General features: G+C 46.0%; 1 protein-coding gene across 8 annotated transcripts in view; it reads right to left on the bottom strand.

The window, feature by feature from the left end:
* The window catches only part of GRB10 (growth factor receptor bound protein 10), an 89,029-nt gene extending 79,307 nt beyond the window's left edge, over nt 1–9,722 (bottom strand). For 3 of the 8 annotated variants that reach the window (XM_035137092.3, XM_088655953.1, XM_035137096.3), the window contains exon 1: nt 9,584–9,722. The gene's annotated coding sequence lies outside the window, so the exon portion shown is untranslated. Of the gene's footprint in view, nt 1–8,667; nt 8,870–9,309; nt 9,409–9,583 lie in introns of those variants that run through there. The other 5 variants (XM_035137094.3, XM_088655955.1, XM_035137093.3 and 2 more) reach the window with 5 other exon arrangements.
* Nucleotides 9,723–14,381: the final 4,659 nt, after the last annotated feature.

Here is a 14,381-nt window from a genome sequence, read left to right as displayed (position 1 = left end):
AGACGCTCCAGTCTGCTCTGTCTTTAAGAGTTTTATTGTGCATACTATTTACAGTGCACAGACATCAGAAAACATGACTGCCTAGTCGCTCTCAGAATCTGGCAATACCACCTTCCTGTTTCTGATCCAACGTAAGAGCTTGGGGACCCCAAAACACCTCCCCTTCGCCTTACGTCTGGGCGCACACCTCAAATTGGGTGCCGGAAGGGGCTGCATCCAATCTCCCCTTTGTTGGCTGGGACGTTGCTGTGACTCCGCTGCATAACTGAGGCTTCCTTCCTCTACTGGCCCTCTGAGTCAGTGCAAGGGCTCAGCAGCATCTTGGAGCCCTCCCTCCATACCGCTCCCTCCTGACCCGCTGCTGACGCTATCGCTGGGCGAAGTGCTGGTCAGGATGACTGGGGAAGGCTCCCTGTAAGGAGTCCCCCTAACACTACCAAAGAAAGCATATAGTATTCTGCTAGAATGGGAAACGAAAGATGAAGAGGTTAAATTGGTTGTGATTAAATGGGCACAAGATATAGGACATAATATACAATTCGAGGAATGGGAAAAAGTGTGGAGGGTAGATTTGAAATTTATAGACTGTTCTCTTTTGAGGGAAAATTACATGAAAATGATGTATAGATGGTATATTACTCCAGCAAAAATGGCGAAAATGTACAAAACTGGGTCAAAAACATGTTGGAAATGTAAAGAAAAAGAAGGTACATTTTATCATATGTGGTGGGAATGTAGAGAGGTTAAAAAGTTTTGGGAGATGCTACATAATGAATTGAAAAAAATGTTTAAAATGACATTTATTAAAAAACCAGAAGCATTTTTGATAGGGATTTTAGGACAAGACCTGCCAAGAAAAACAAAGATTTTATTTATGTATGCTACAACAGCGGCAAGAGTCTTATTGGCACAAAATTGGAAGAATGAGGAAATACTGACGAAAGAACAATGGCAAGAAAAGTTGATGAGTTATGCGGAGATGGCAAAGTTAACATACAGAATATGTGAGAAAAACAACCGTGACTTTAAGAAAGAATGGGAACTTTTCACAAATTACTTTAAAAGATAACAAAAGGACCTGGACTCCTTGGCAGGTTTTGAATAAACATCCACAAATTTATTGGTAGAACACATGACAGATAAACTAATGATATGTACAAATTTATAACATGCAGAAAATAATATGTATTAACAAATCAGAGAGGGGAGCTGAGGGAAGTCTCGAGGGGGTGGGAGAGGGAGGGAGGGGAGGGAATAAAAAAGGGGGGAAATGTAATTGATTATATTGATTGAGAACTTGTTTTGCTAAATTTGTATATATATAGTCTTTCATCATAAACAAAATGTAACAAATTTTGTATTCCAGTATAGAACACTGAAGATGCTACAGCTGGACACTAGCATTCCTCGCCTAATTCAAGGAAAGGATGAGAGTAGTCAGGTACCACAAACATTAAGAAATAAATAGTTATCTTTATTTCTCTTTGAGCCAAGCATCAGATCTCCCGCCAACTCTGAGCTAGTCAGAACTTATCCCAAAGAGAACAATTAAAGGGTTGTGCAGTGGTTGCCAACCTTTTTGGGCCCATGGGCCCATTTGTGAGCTAGAGAAACTGTTATGGGCACCACAAAAACACAACACAATCTAGTCTATTTGCTACCATTCTATTGGCTTATCTCAGCTCTAATTTTGGGAGGTGGGGCCTGCAGGTGCCAGAAAACATGCCTTGCATGAACTTTGTCAACTGCTGCTTAACAAATTAGAAATATAATGCTACTGGAACATTTGTGCCATGTCAAAATGTGTGCTCCCAACTTCTCAAATGTTTTATTCCCTTGTGAAAGTGGCTTCTGGTTTTTCTCCCTCATTCTCAGAGCACTTAAGGATTTCTGTAGAATTTGATGAGTGTGGGACTTGAGCTTTCCTGAACATTGCAGAGTTTTTCTTTCAAATAAACTTTACGCCAGCTCTGTGTAGCCTCTCTGGGCTGCCCATATTTCCAGATTCCCCATCATGATATTTTCCACATGACTTCAATTGAAGCACAAGGACCCAGGAAGGCTGCAGTCTACAGGCCACTGGTGAGATAATCTGCAGAATTAAAGTAAGGAAATTCACCATCACACCTCCCTTGGTCACCTCAAAAACAAGGTTAGTGCACACACATACACACTCAAAAAGCTCAACCACCCATAAGAATTTCATCAAAATTCTCTCTGCCCTTTGATAACTTTTGAATCCAATTTATTTTCTCATTAAGTGATAAACTTTTTTTATTAAAAAAAAGCAGGGTTTTTTTTTAGTTCCACACTACTGAAAACAGTAGTTTGGATGGGTTCCCTATTGTTTGGCCTCTAACATGTAACAGAACCAAACAGGTGAGAAGATCACCTTGAAGTTCACCTGTAGAGGGACTTGTAGAGATATCTCTGAGGCAAGGCTCTGCTCTGTTGATTTATCTTCATTATGAGCTTCGTGCCTTTACATGAACTGTTTCTGGACCTCTGTTTTAACTTATTCTTTTGTTATTGGTTGAGGAACAGATTGAAAACTGTAAATTAATTTCTTTTAAAAACTGAAACCAAGCAAAGTATGAACTGAAGCACTGATACAAAAAGACTCCCTTTTAAAAAGAGGCAGCACAGGAATCCTGGATAGCTAAAGCAACTTCTAAGAGATGCAAGCTGATTTATATCAGAGCTAATTGTTAAAACCAGCAGAGGCATAATTACAACAAAATGTTTGTTTCCATTCTGTTTAATACCAGCCTGTGCCTTCAGATTACAGGCTGGCGAGCCACAAGTTATCCTCTCCTAACTGGGCACTTGTCTAAAATAGATGCACTATTTTTAGCAAGGTACTTAAGTATCTCAACTACAGCCTGTGCAGCAAAAGGCTGACATATGTCACTTTCTCATTCCAGGAGGAAAAATTCAATATTAAAAACAAGTACACATGCAAGACATCTTGACTGGATGTCTTGGGCTTTCAAATATTGTTTTTAGTTCTACCCTTAAAATAACAACATAAAGGTGGGAGGGAGGGTAAAAGAAAGGATGGACTGCTCATACAGGTTGATGAAGAGCCTACTGGGGGCGGGGAGAAGGGGGGTGGGAATGCCACAAAATACTTTCCCCAAGCCACAGCAATGATTCCTTTCATTTTCAATACAAGACTCTAGAATAGCCTTCTCAAAAATGCTGATGGGCTCCAAGGGGCAGAGCTTTTTGACAGCCTTTGCCAATTCTGCTGATATTAGGTTGAACACATTAGTCCTATCGAAGTGTCCTAGAAACCAGGAAATATAATACAAGATTTCTCCCAGTGTGAGTTGAGGGCAGCTATCAGAAACAAGGGAGCCTTTGCAGCTGCTTCCCAACCAGTGCCGGATTTACATATAAGTTAAACAAGCTAATGATCAGGGGTCCCTTTACCTTTAAACAAGCTATAGCTTAGGGCCCCACTGTCTTGGGGGCCCCAAAAAAATTTAAAGGGAAAAACTGGGTGTACATTTCCAAAATATAAGATAAAATAACAAATAAAATAAAACCTACATACAAAAACAGTGTTTTGTGTTGTGTTGGCTCCTATGATGTAAATCATGGGCCCCGCCTGCTATATAAAGGGCCCCATTACCTTCAGTAGCTTAGGGCCTCATCAAACCTAAATCTGGCCTTGTTCCCAACTTGGGAGCAGGGCAGGATTGGCAGTGCCTCCAGAGCCCTTTTGCCCAAGCTCCGCCTTTACCTGCCCCACAGCTGACATCCTATGTAAGACATCAGGTGGAAGCCAGGTGGGGCTGGCTTGACCTTGTGGGCCTATTGGGTGGACACCTCTGCTAGACACCTCATTGTCATTTAAGACCTCAATACTCAACCCAGAACTCTCTTCTGAATAGAACTATGGTTTTGCCACTTGCACAGTTAAGCTCTGAGCTACAGATAGAGATCTTCTTCTTCTTCTTCTTCTTCTTCTTCTTCTTCTTCTTCTTCTTCTTCTTCTTCTTCTTCTTCTTCTTCTTCTTCTTCTTCACTTGTAGCCGAGGTAAGATTGTCTTCCATAAACACGGTTTTAACAATGGGTCCATAAGTGACTGTGGAGGCCAATTCTGGACCCACACAGTGGGGACATTGGTTTCCAGGCAGGAGTTGGTCACGGTGTGGATTTGCCAAACGTGCCTTCCTCTTAGCACGTTTCTCTCTTGCGTCCTGAGATCGAGTTTCTTCAAAGCCCATGACGCCTTTGATAAAGGCTGTTCTCCAACTGGAGCGCTTGCAGGCCAGGGTTTCCCAGTTGTCAGTGTTTATACTACATTTTTTAAAATTTGCCTTGAGACAGTCTTTAAACCTCTTTTGTTGGCCACCAGCATTACGCTTTCCATTTTTAGGTTCGGAATAAATTGCTTTGGAAGATGATCATCAGGCATCCGCACAACATGAATATAAGATCAAGATATGAACCACAAGTCATATAAAAGTACCGGTAAGCAGTTGGGAGGAAAAGAGGGGATTTATTGCTCTATTTACTCAATCTGAAGCAATTCTGAAAGCTTCTAGATTCCCCTTTAAGAAAAAACACATTTAAAAAATCACAACCAATAAATAATATTTTTTGCTTATTACATTTTTAAAAACCATCTTTTCACAGGGTGGGCAAAGTTGGTACTGGTTTTTAAATATTACTTTTGTATTTTATGTTGTTTTTTATCATTGCTTTCAATGTTCTTTTTTTTTAAGTCTCTCTAAAAAGCAACTAATAAATTCATCTTTTTGCTCACCAAAACTACTGTCATTTGGATATCCTCAGTTTTTATGCTGTTTGCTCTTTATGTAGATGTGAAGATGAGCCATATCTCATTGTCTTTGAAGTGCAACCATTTCCTCTCTTATAAGATACTCTCATTCAGTTGCCACCATCTGAATCAAGAAACCTGTTTATCAAACATGAGCAAGTGGCAAATCCAGTTCCCCATTAGAGTGGTCTCATTCACATGCCAGGTTATGCCATAAAACATGGATTAGTGTGCACAAATCAATCACACTTGCTTCACTCCTGCTCACTCCATTTGGGAGCTAAGAAGCCACAAACCCTGGTTTAGCATTGCATGTGAAGCAGGAATTGTGGTTTGGTTCTCTCTGAACAAACCATGGTAAGTTAAGGCCAGGGATAGTGGTTTCTGTCCGGCAGGAACAAGACAGACCAATGTGTAATAAGGGTGTAGCAGATAAAATCAATATATCTTGTACATGCACCAGGGCTAGGGAATCTGCAGCCCCTCAGAGGTTGTCAGAGCTCCAGCTCCCATGCCGAATGGTCAGGGACAATGGGAGCTGTAGTCTAATGTCTGGAAGGCCAGTTTTTCCATCACTTCCCCCGCCCATGGTACAATACAGTTGCTTTTTGTTATTAGATTTTCCAGTTCACTCACAGTCTGCTGTCAGCAAAGGACTTACTAGTAATCTCCAAGGCACTTCTAAGTTACACCATCCTGATCTGAGACCACTTTCATTAGAATACGGTACTTGCTGTCATTATGATAGTTGGTCCAAACCTATTTCCCTTTAGAAGGCCGGTAGGCTAGGCAGGTATTTGAACAGGGTTCTGCATGTCTAAACAACCATAAAATATTCCTTTGTGTATGGAGGTTTTCTGCTTCAGTAAATGTTCTGGAACAGAACGTAAACGGCATCTATTCTCAAGTCCCGATTCATGGATCCTATTGAAGACGACGGCCAATACTTTGCTATAATGGGACATGCATTTGAATGTAGTCCATGAAAGCAGGGGTTCCTTTTGTGTCTAAATTGTTTTGTCTTCTTCCTCTAGAACATCTTATAAACACTCATAATTCCAAGCATCCAAAAACTGAAAAAAGGAACTTCCAAAAGGAAATGAAAACTCAACTGAGTTTCTCAATAACTGTTTGCGGCAATTTGGAAAACTAAAATTTGGAATCCTGTCACTTTTGGAAGGAGATTCCAAAATTGGGAGTACATATTTTTTCCAACTGCTTTAAAGATTTACACAGATACCTATTTTCCCATTTTTCAGGACTGGGACCACTGATGCACAACACAAGGGAGCCTCAGAGGCTTTCTTTCTTTTTTCTTTTTTAAGCCTATACATGTACATTTTATTTGTATGCCAGCTTTCCATATTTAAAACCATGTTCAGTGCAGCTTACAACATGGGGGTGGGGGCGGGGGGATACATAATTACAAACCTAACAAAAGTAGTCAAGCAATAAATAAAACATCAAAAAGTGCACAACCAAACCGAACAATTTCCACATAAATCATAAAAAATCTAAAATAAACATTAAAAAATTAATATAGATAACCGCAATAGTCTTTTTAAACAACGAGTGTACAGCAGCCTCAGGTTTGGGAGCTGGAGTCTGTGAGGCCCCACCCTCCCAGGCCAGGTGGGAAAGGTCCTGCAAGGCAGGGAGCCAGTCTTCCAGGACTCACAGCCAAGATATGTTCAATGAAAGAACTGGTGACAAATTTACAGCTAAATCCCTCCTATACATTTATTTACTGGGAAGCAAGCCCCAGCATTTCAACATGACATTTCCATGAACTATTGCCTCGGACTACATTATGTTTATATTGTTTGTGTTTACTGGAGATGCCTTTTTGTGTATGGACTTTAGATTATTGTTTTCAGACCAAACAGACAAAGAAGCAAAGTTCCTTCTTCCTTCTCAGTGGAACTCCAACCGTATGAAATTAAGGGAATTGGGAATCTGTGGGGTGTTTGTACACCATCTAGTGTAAGCATCAAATGATTCAGAATGTCTACCGGATCATCTCCATGAATAGGATAGCCCTAGATTACTTCCCAGAATCCTCTGCAACACTCAGGGATTCCATAGCAGACCAGAAAACCTTCCTTGAAGTTAGAAAGTTTGGAAACTGGTACTACCAGTCTTTACTCACTGCTGCAGTTAGAAACCAACTGACATTTCCCAACCTAAGGAATCAAGAAACAGACCATCTTTAAGCTGGATGGGCAATCGCATCCAACTGCTGCATCAGCATTCTGGTATTATCATGCCTTAAAACATCACACAAAGCTCCAAAAGCGCCTATGATTCAACATCAGATAGACAAGAGGACAATCCAACCACAGAAAATATATTTTCAAGTCCTAATGATTTTGTGGAAGAAAGGAGGGAAAGGAGTTAAGCATTTGTTAAGCTCTGCTGAAATTAGCAAGAGGGGCCCTAAGGCTATGTACACATTCACGGAGAAAACCCCATTTAACCTAATAGTTTATTCCGAAACATAGCTGCTTCTAAATGATCTACACAAGTTTAATATGTAGATTTGCCACCTTCACTTTAGCTAGATGCTACCTTGGAAGTATTTAAGCACAGGTTGGATGGCCATCTGTCAGGGATGCCTTAGCTGAGATTCCTGCATTGCAGGGGGTTGGACTAGATGACCCTCATGGTCCCTTCCAACACTACAATGCTATGATCCTATGATCTCAACTTCTACACTTCTTTACTGCAGCTTGCTCTTACAGCAAGTCACTTGCCCCAGTATGCAAGAAAGAGAAACACATACAGTACAATGGAAATAGAAATGGCATTGACTACAGCAGAGGTTTTTGAACAGTCAGCACTTATTTTCCTTGATGTGATGATGGAGGACTGAATTATCAAAAGGTTAACAAGCCCCTAGGCCAGGCTCCATGGTTCTCATAATGCAGCACTGTTTTTGATGAAAATGGGGGGGGGATGCTTTGCTTTTCACATCCTTGTACAAGATGGGATTTTCATCACTTGCCACCTTTAAATCCAAATACAAAAATAAGGTGACTGCTGAATCCAACCCAAGGCTAGAGCTTACAAAGATTACGCCTGATACTTGCTCAGAAAACATTTGCATCCACCACACTGGACAACAAGATCACAATTAATATGGTGAGTTGCAAATATACTTTTGATCAGTAGAATGAGAAGTTTAAGTGGTCCAATAAGATGCCCAGAAAGGAGTTCATGAAATGAGTTTAGAAACTGTGCTAATGTAAAACAGTTGTTGTACCAACTGTACCAACACACCAATGCAAGGGCGCAATAGGAAGCAATGTTTCCCCTCTGCCAAACCAGGTAATGTTCAACAAATAGACAAATTTGGGGGGGGGGGTTGTAAGATGATGCTCTGAGTACACCCCCATGGATACCATCATCAAAACAGATGAAGAGGGAAGCAACAGCTGCCAAAGGATTGGGATATCTTTCTGCAAGCAGTGCCTACAAAACAGTAGTAAGTAGCAGTAACCTTCAGAAGTGCCTTACATAATTTAAGGCCAGTTGATGGCCCTGCATTGTGCAGGGAAACCAAGCACTTTTCACCCTTGCATTCATGCCAAGAACCTCCGGGGGGGGGGGTTAAAAAAAAAGATGCACCATAATTCCGCGACCTCCACCACTGCTCTGGCTCCCACCCTTCGGAAAAGGCGGTGAAGGGAAACAAAAAGTTTGGGAAATCCTTTTTGCCCAACATATCCAGTGCCACATGCACAATCGTCGCCAACAGACAGTCGTCGCAACACAGCGGCCACAACGTGGCTGGCAAAACTCCGTCCGCGCAACCCTGAAGCCGGCGCCTTTCCAGCTCAGTCTTTCGCCCACAGCCGGGAGACTCGTTTCTTACCGGACGAGGAGAGCCCGAGCTCTCTTCCGCCCCGCGCCGGCCTCCGCCTTTTGCAAAAGTAGCCTCCTTTCGTGCACTTTCTCGGGACAACCGCGGCCCCCGACCTGCACCAAGGGCAGCGCGAGCAGAGGAGCGCGCGCTGGAGCGGCGGCGATTGGGAGAGCCGGGCAAGCCCCTCCGCTCGGGTTACTTGCAGAAGGGGAGGAGGAGGAGGAAGGCTGGCTCCACCCTGATTTTATGATGCAATGTGAAAAGGGCACCGAGGCTCCGGAGAAGTCTCGCCCGCCTTTAAAGAAAAAGAAAAAAGAAAGAAAGGGAAAAAGAACGCGAAACCAACCAGAAAACCTGGGCGCTGCATCCCCCCGGCCGCGCGCTTTGTGCGATGCTTCTCCCCCCCCGCGCGCGCGCGCCGAGGTCCCCCTCGTGCCGCCAGAGGCAGATCGGGCGGCGGGGCCGCGCGCGCAAAGTTGCCCGGAGGGACGCGGCTGGCGAGCGATCCTGCGCGCGCTTCGCCAACTCGCCTGAAAGTCGGCAGCGCTTCCTTCCGAGCCCGTGCGGCCGGGGCGAGCAGGACTTCTCCGCTCCCGGGACGGGGAGCGAGAGGAGCGTCCGCGAGAAACTTCCCGCCGCCCGCCCGCTCACCAGCAAGGTCCAGGGTTCGTCCCCTGGCAGCCCCTCGGCGCGCCCGCGTGGCTCCTGCTCGCCTTCCTCGGGCAAGCCGCGCGCCCCTCCGAGCAAGTTTCAGACCGGCCGGGCAAGAGGGTGGGACCCGGAGAGACGGGAAGGGGCAGCTCTTCCTCCGGGGGGAAAGGGGAGGGGGATGCGCGGCGGCGGCCGCACGAAAAGCGGGTGGGGGGGCAACGACACCGTAGAATTAAGCGGGGGGGGTGCAGGGGCGGAAGAAGAGGAGCCAAACCTGCGGCCGAGGCCGGGGAGCTTCCCTCCAGGCGTCCGTCCTCCAGCAACTCCCGGCTGCGCGCCGCCGCCGCCTACTGCTGCTGCTGCTGCTGCCCGCGCTTGCCTCGCTCCTCAGCTGACTCGCCTTCCCCGCTCCCAGGCATCGCCTCCGCCTCCGCCGGGCTTTAAACCCTCCCCCGCCGCCGTCCCCTCCCGCCGCTTGTTGCGCGCAGCCGCAACCGACGGCGCCTTGGGCGCGCGGATAGCAGGCACCGGGCAAGAGGCGCGCGGGGAGGGCCGGGGTCGCCGCCGCCTGTAGTCTTGCGCCTCCGGGGCTCCCGGGCCAAACGCGACTAGCTGGCGAGGCGAGCCTTCCGCCTCGGGGACCCGGCGCGGGCCGGACTTTCTTTGTGGGACGGCGCTCACGAGCGAGGGCGCGCGGCGGTGGCGACTGGGTCGTCGGCGCCAAGGGGCCGCTCGGAAAGGTGACGCCAGCCCCTTCCCCCTTCGGGTAGCCATGTTCTCGGTGGCCGGGCTGCGCGCTGCGGAGAGCCCTCGCTCCGGGGCGCAGAGGACGCCTGGAGGCCGGCGAGGCAAGGCGAGGCGAGGGCAGGCCCATTCTCTGCCCAGGAGGGCTGGGCCCTCGGGCGTCTTCCCGAAACCCCAGGCTTGCGATAACAGGAGAGAGAGTGGAAACAGGTCTGCTCCTAAGCCCTCTCTGCACAGCTTCTCCTCGGAAATGTTCAGGTCGCCTCTCCGCCGGTTCTTCTCGATAGATGGTCGCTGGATTTGACCTGCGGTGATACAGTTTCTGAATTGTGACAGTATTTTATTATTTGATTATAGTATTTGAGAGGCAACATAAGGCCAAACACGTCGCTCAGATCCCTTAAAAATAATAGGGAAATTACAGGTAAAGGGGCCCAGAAGGCTTTGGAATAGCTGGAGATGCCCCTGGGCTTCAAGGACCATTTCAGATAAGACATTCCTCCATCCCTACTCCCATCCCCTTTCGCAGAGCATAGGGCAGGTATTGAGGTCCTGCGGGGGGAAAGCAACAAAGGGGGAAGGCGAGATTTGGAACACAAATGAAGAGAAAAGGGGGCAGGGAGTGAAGTGAAAGGATCCTGGGGGTGTCTTGAGAGATCTGGTGCAAGGCAACAAAGTTGTGGCTTACAGAAGTGCTCCGTTTGTGTCCATCTGTGCTCAAATTTGTATGACTATAAATCAACCTAAGTGTTGCAAAACCACCAAATGTCTCCAATGACCATTCCCTTCAGAAGAAGCCAAACCTGCAAGAAAGTGCTGCCCTTGAATCTTTTTGTGGTGTGTGTGTGTGTGTGTGTGCGCGCGTAGAGAGAGAGGGAGTGGTCTAGTGGATCACAGTTTTTATTAAGACCACACAACACTATTTTGACCAAGCGTGGGCAACCTGTGGTTCTGTATGTCGCCCAACACCACCTTTTGTCGTACGTGAATACTGTACCATGGCTTGCAAATACTTTGTCTTGTCTAAAGTACAGTGCTCTGGAGCCCTCCCCCCCCCAGCTGGACACCCTGGAGACACTTGAAGGCAAGTTCTCTGCCAGCCGAGACCCCTACGGCCATTGGCACTACTGCCAAACACAAGTACTTTTGCAGGATCACAGCCTGGGCACATGGAATAAAAGAAGCATCTGTTGTGCAGCACAGTGTTTCTCTATAAACTCCATGGGGAAAGTACGGTATATTCGGTCTCTGCCCCAAGGGGTGGGGTGTGGGCAGGCTGGGCCATGGGCCAAGGTGTATTTCCACTTGTTGAGGTGCCCATGTATATTCTCTCCAGGGAGCTTTGAAAACTTGGGCCTTGCCAGAGTCACAAGGCTTTTGGCATGAGCAGAAGGGTCAGAGCTAAAGGGGTCTTTGCTGGGGTTTGGGGCTCCCTATGGGGGTGGGAGAGAGACCCCAGCACATTCCTCAAAGAGACCCTGGAAATGTATTTCAATTTTAAATATCTGACATCTCAGGCAGCTTGGGTCTTATATGGAACTCTGGAATCAAGATGTGGTAAAAGTGTTCAGCCTCTCTTTTTGAGGATGAAAATGTTAAGGCCAGGGCTGGCCCCCATGAGGCAAAGTGAGGCAACTGCCTCAGGTGGCAGGATCCACAGGGTAACAGATGCAAATGTAGATCTTTATTCCTGCCACTACTCTGTAGTTCAAAAAAGCTTTTTGACACTGCCACTAGAGAATTAAAAACAATTGAGCAACAAGAAGCTGGGGGTCTTCCTTGAGTCATCAGACTTTAGCTCCCCTGTGGCTCATTTCCAAGGGTAAGTGGGCTGTGTATCCATTCAATTCCAGGAAAACGGCTGACCTTGCACAGGCATCTAAAATTGGCTTTCAGGTTATTAAAGTCTACAGAGATGCCTGTTTGCCAATATTCATGAGTCAATAGGATTTACTCCCAGGTAAATGGTATTAGGATTGCAGGCTAAATGGTGTACAGTGTGACGTTAATGACATACATTTCATAGAAAATAAAATCACTTGAACTGGAATAAGGATAGCTGGTGGATTTGGGGGCAGTTGCTTGTGACAATGAAAAACAGGCTCCATTTGAACAACTATTAAAGGTGTCTGTGTGTACATTTCCTTGTAATTTTAAAAGCCTGTTCTGAAAGGATACACTAATGTTGGGGAGTACAAATGGTTTGCCTGATTCAGCAGTTGATAAAAAGTATGAGGAATATTTCTTGGGCATCCTGAAGTGGGCCTGTGGATATATTTAGTTTTTGTGTGCAACAGCTGCATTGTTTGACACAAAACTGTCCTGTGATTTAAAAAACGTAGTGAGAAGGTTCACTGCAAAACTGGTTATATATAGCCTTAGCAATGGAGCCGTCAAAGATCTTACCAGTGTTCTGAGTGAATAAAGGCAGAATACTTCAGGAAAACAACACTTAATTGGAAAATAAGCTGCAGCTTATTGAAATGAAGATTGCCACTATCCTATATAATAAAGTGCAAGTGTCTCTGCGTCCAGATTCCCTGTGTCCCGTTTTCCGTGCTAATGCGCATGTGCCCCAGGGACACAGGGATTGGATGAAGAGACTGCATGCGCGCACTCTCCCCCCCCCCTTCCTCCAACTGCCGCTCCCGGCGGACACCGCCTCACTGCAGGGCACGTCAGGGAAGCGAGGGTGGAGGCCGGCGGAGGCCTCCTCCTCACAACCCTCCCTGGCCCGTGAGAGGAGCGGCGGGAGGCCGCGAAGCAGCGGCGCCGAGGTGGGCGTTTGTGTCCCGCGTCCTTCCTGTCGGTGGCTGGGGGAGAGGAAGGAAGGAGGAGAAAGCAGCGCTTTCTCCTCCGTTCCTGTCCCCCTGCCGCCGACACAAGGACAGGTCCCAGGGTTCGGAGAAGCGCTGTGCAAGCACTTCTCCGAACCCCGGGATGTCTCCTTCCTGTCGGCGGCTGGGGGAGAGGAACGGAGGAGGAGAAAGCAGCGCTTTCTCCTCCCTTCCTGTCCTCCTGCTGCCGACAGCAAGGACAGGTCCCAGGGTTCGGAGAAGCGCTGCGCAAGCGCTTCTCCGAACCCCAGGATGTTCTAGCGCCCGTTATTGAACGGGCTGAAATACTCTAGTCATGTATAAAGAGAGAGACATATATTGATATGGATGAAACCCAGTTCAAGGGGTTGATCTTTTTTGGTGATGCTGCAGCATGCAGAAAGGAGCTGCCTATTCATTTGAGCTGCCATTCAAGGCAACTGCTCTAGAACCCAGTGGCCTTGTTGAAGTTTTAAGTAGAGTACAGTGTGGTAAGGAAAGGAAGCAATGAATTTCCGTCTGTATTTTTTTATTATTTAACTTAAAATATTTATTACTCGCTCTTCATTGGAACAACAGTCCTAACACAGCGTACATAAAATCAGAGCACAACATATACAATAAAATAATGAATTTATATTAACAGCCAGGAGAACTAAAACAATAAGTGTTCTTACTAATAAAAGAAAAAGAGTCCCAAAATATATGCTGTAGTTTCTTTTATCTGTCCCTAATCTTCAGCTTCATTGGATGTCTACAAGATTTAGTGTTATGAGAGGGGGAGAAAAACTGAATACAATATTTGGTTAGGATTCTGATTTGGCGCTTCATTAAAAGTGTTTGATTCATCCTGGACCAATTAAAGGCTATCTGATTCAACTCGGGGTCTGAATCTAAATCCCAGTTCAAAAAAACCTGAAACTTTGTGCTTCCCCATTCACTTATGTGATTTTTAAAAAAAAAACCTATAACTACTCATCCCTTTACAGAGATGGATGAAATTGTGAGGCATTGCAGCCCTTCTGTGTGGACAAAGCCTGCTAAAGTCCAGATAAATAGGTTTGGCAGCATTGGGCCGGAGAGCTTTGAAATCCCTCCCCCTTCCCTGCAAAAGAAACTTTTGAGGGAGAACTGGGTGGGGCAGGGAGAGAAAAGAATATGATGTTCTAGCACAAATGGACCCAGAGAGTACTGATATTCTCAAACCAAGCGTGTCCCAAACACACTTCTCTTTTGGATAATTCATGCCTGCATGAAGTTGCTTGGTGGCGTGACCAACACTTTTGGGTTCAAGAAGATATATAGATATACCTGCTCAATGAAGAGACAAAAAGCTTCCCTAATAAATCATCCTTGTTTAACATTTAAAACCAGTAAAAAGAAAGAACTGTTCCCCCATCCCCCTTTACTCTTGCTGTTTCAGCCCTGGAGAGATAAGAGAGATCTGCTGGCCATCATAAATTTTACAAAGGGAGTTACGAAGCAAGTGAGGAAACAATCGACGGTTCTATT

This window comes from Zootoca vivipara, chromosome 12, assembly GCF_965207765.1.
Source record: "Zootoca vivipara chromosome 12, rZooViv2.hap1.1, whole genome shotgun sequence".
Lineage (NCBI taxonomy): Eukaryota > Metazoa > Chordata > Lepidosauria > Squamata > Lacertidae > Zootoca > Zootoca vivipara.
The sequence above is the reverse complement of the archived record's forward strand: the minus strand, read 5'-3'. Positions and strand labels throughout refer to the sequence as shown.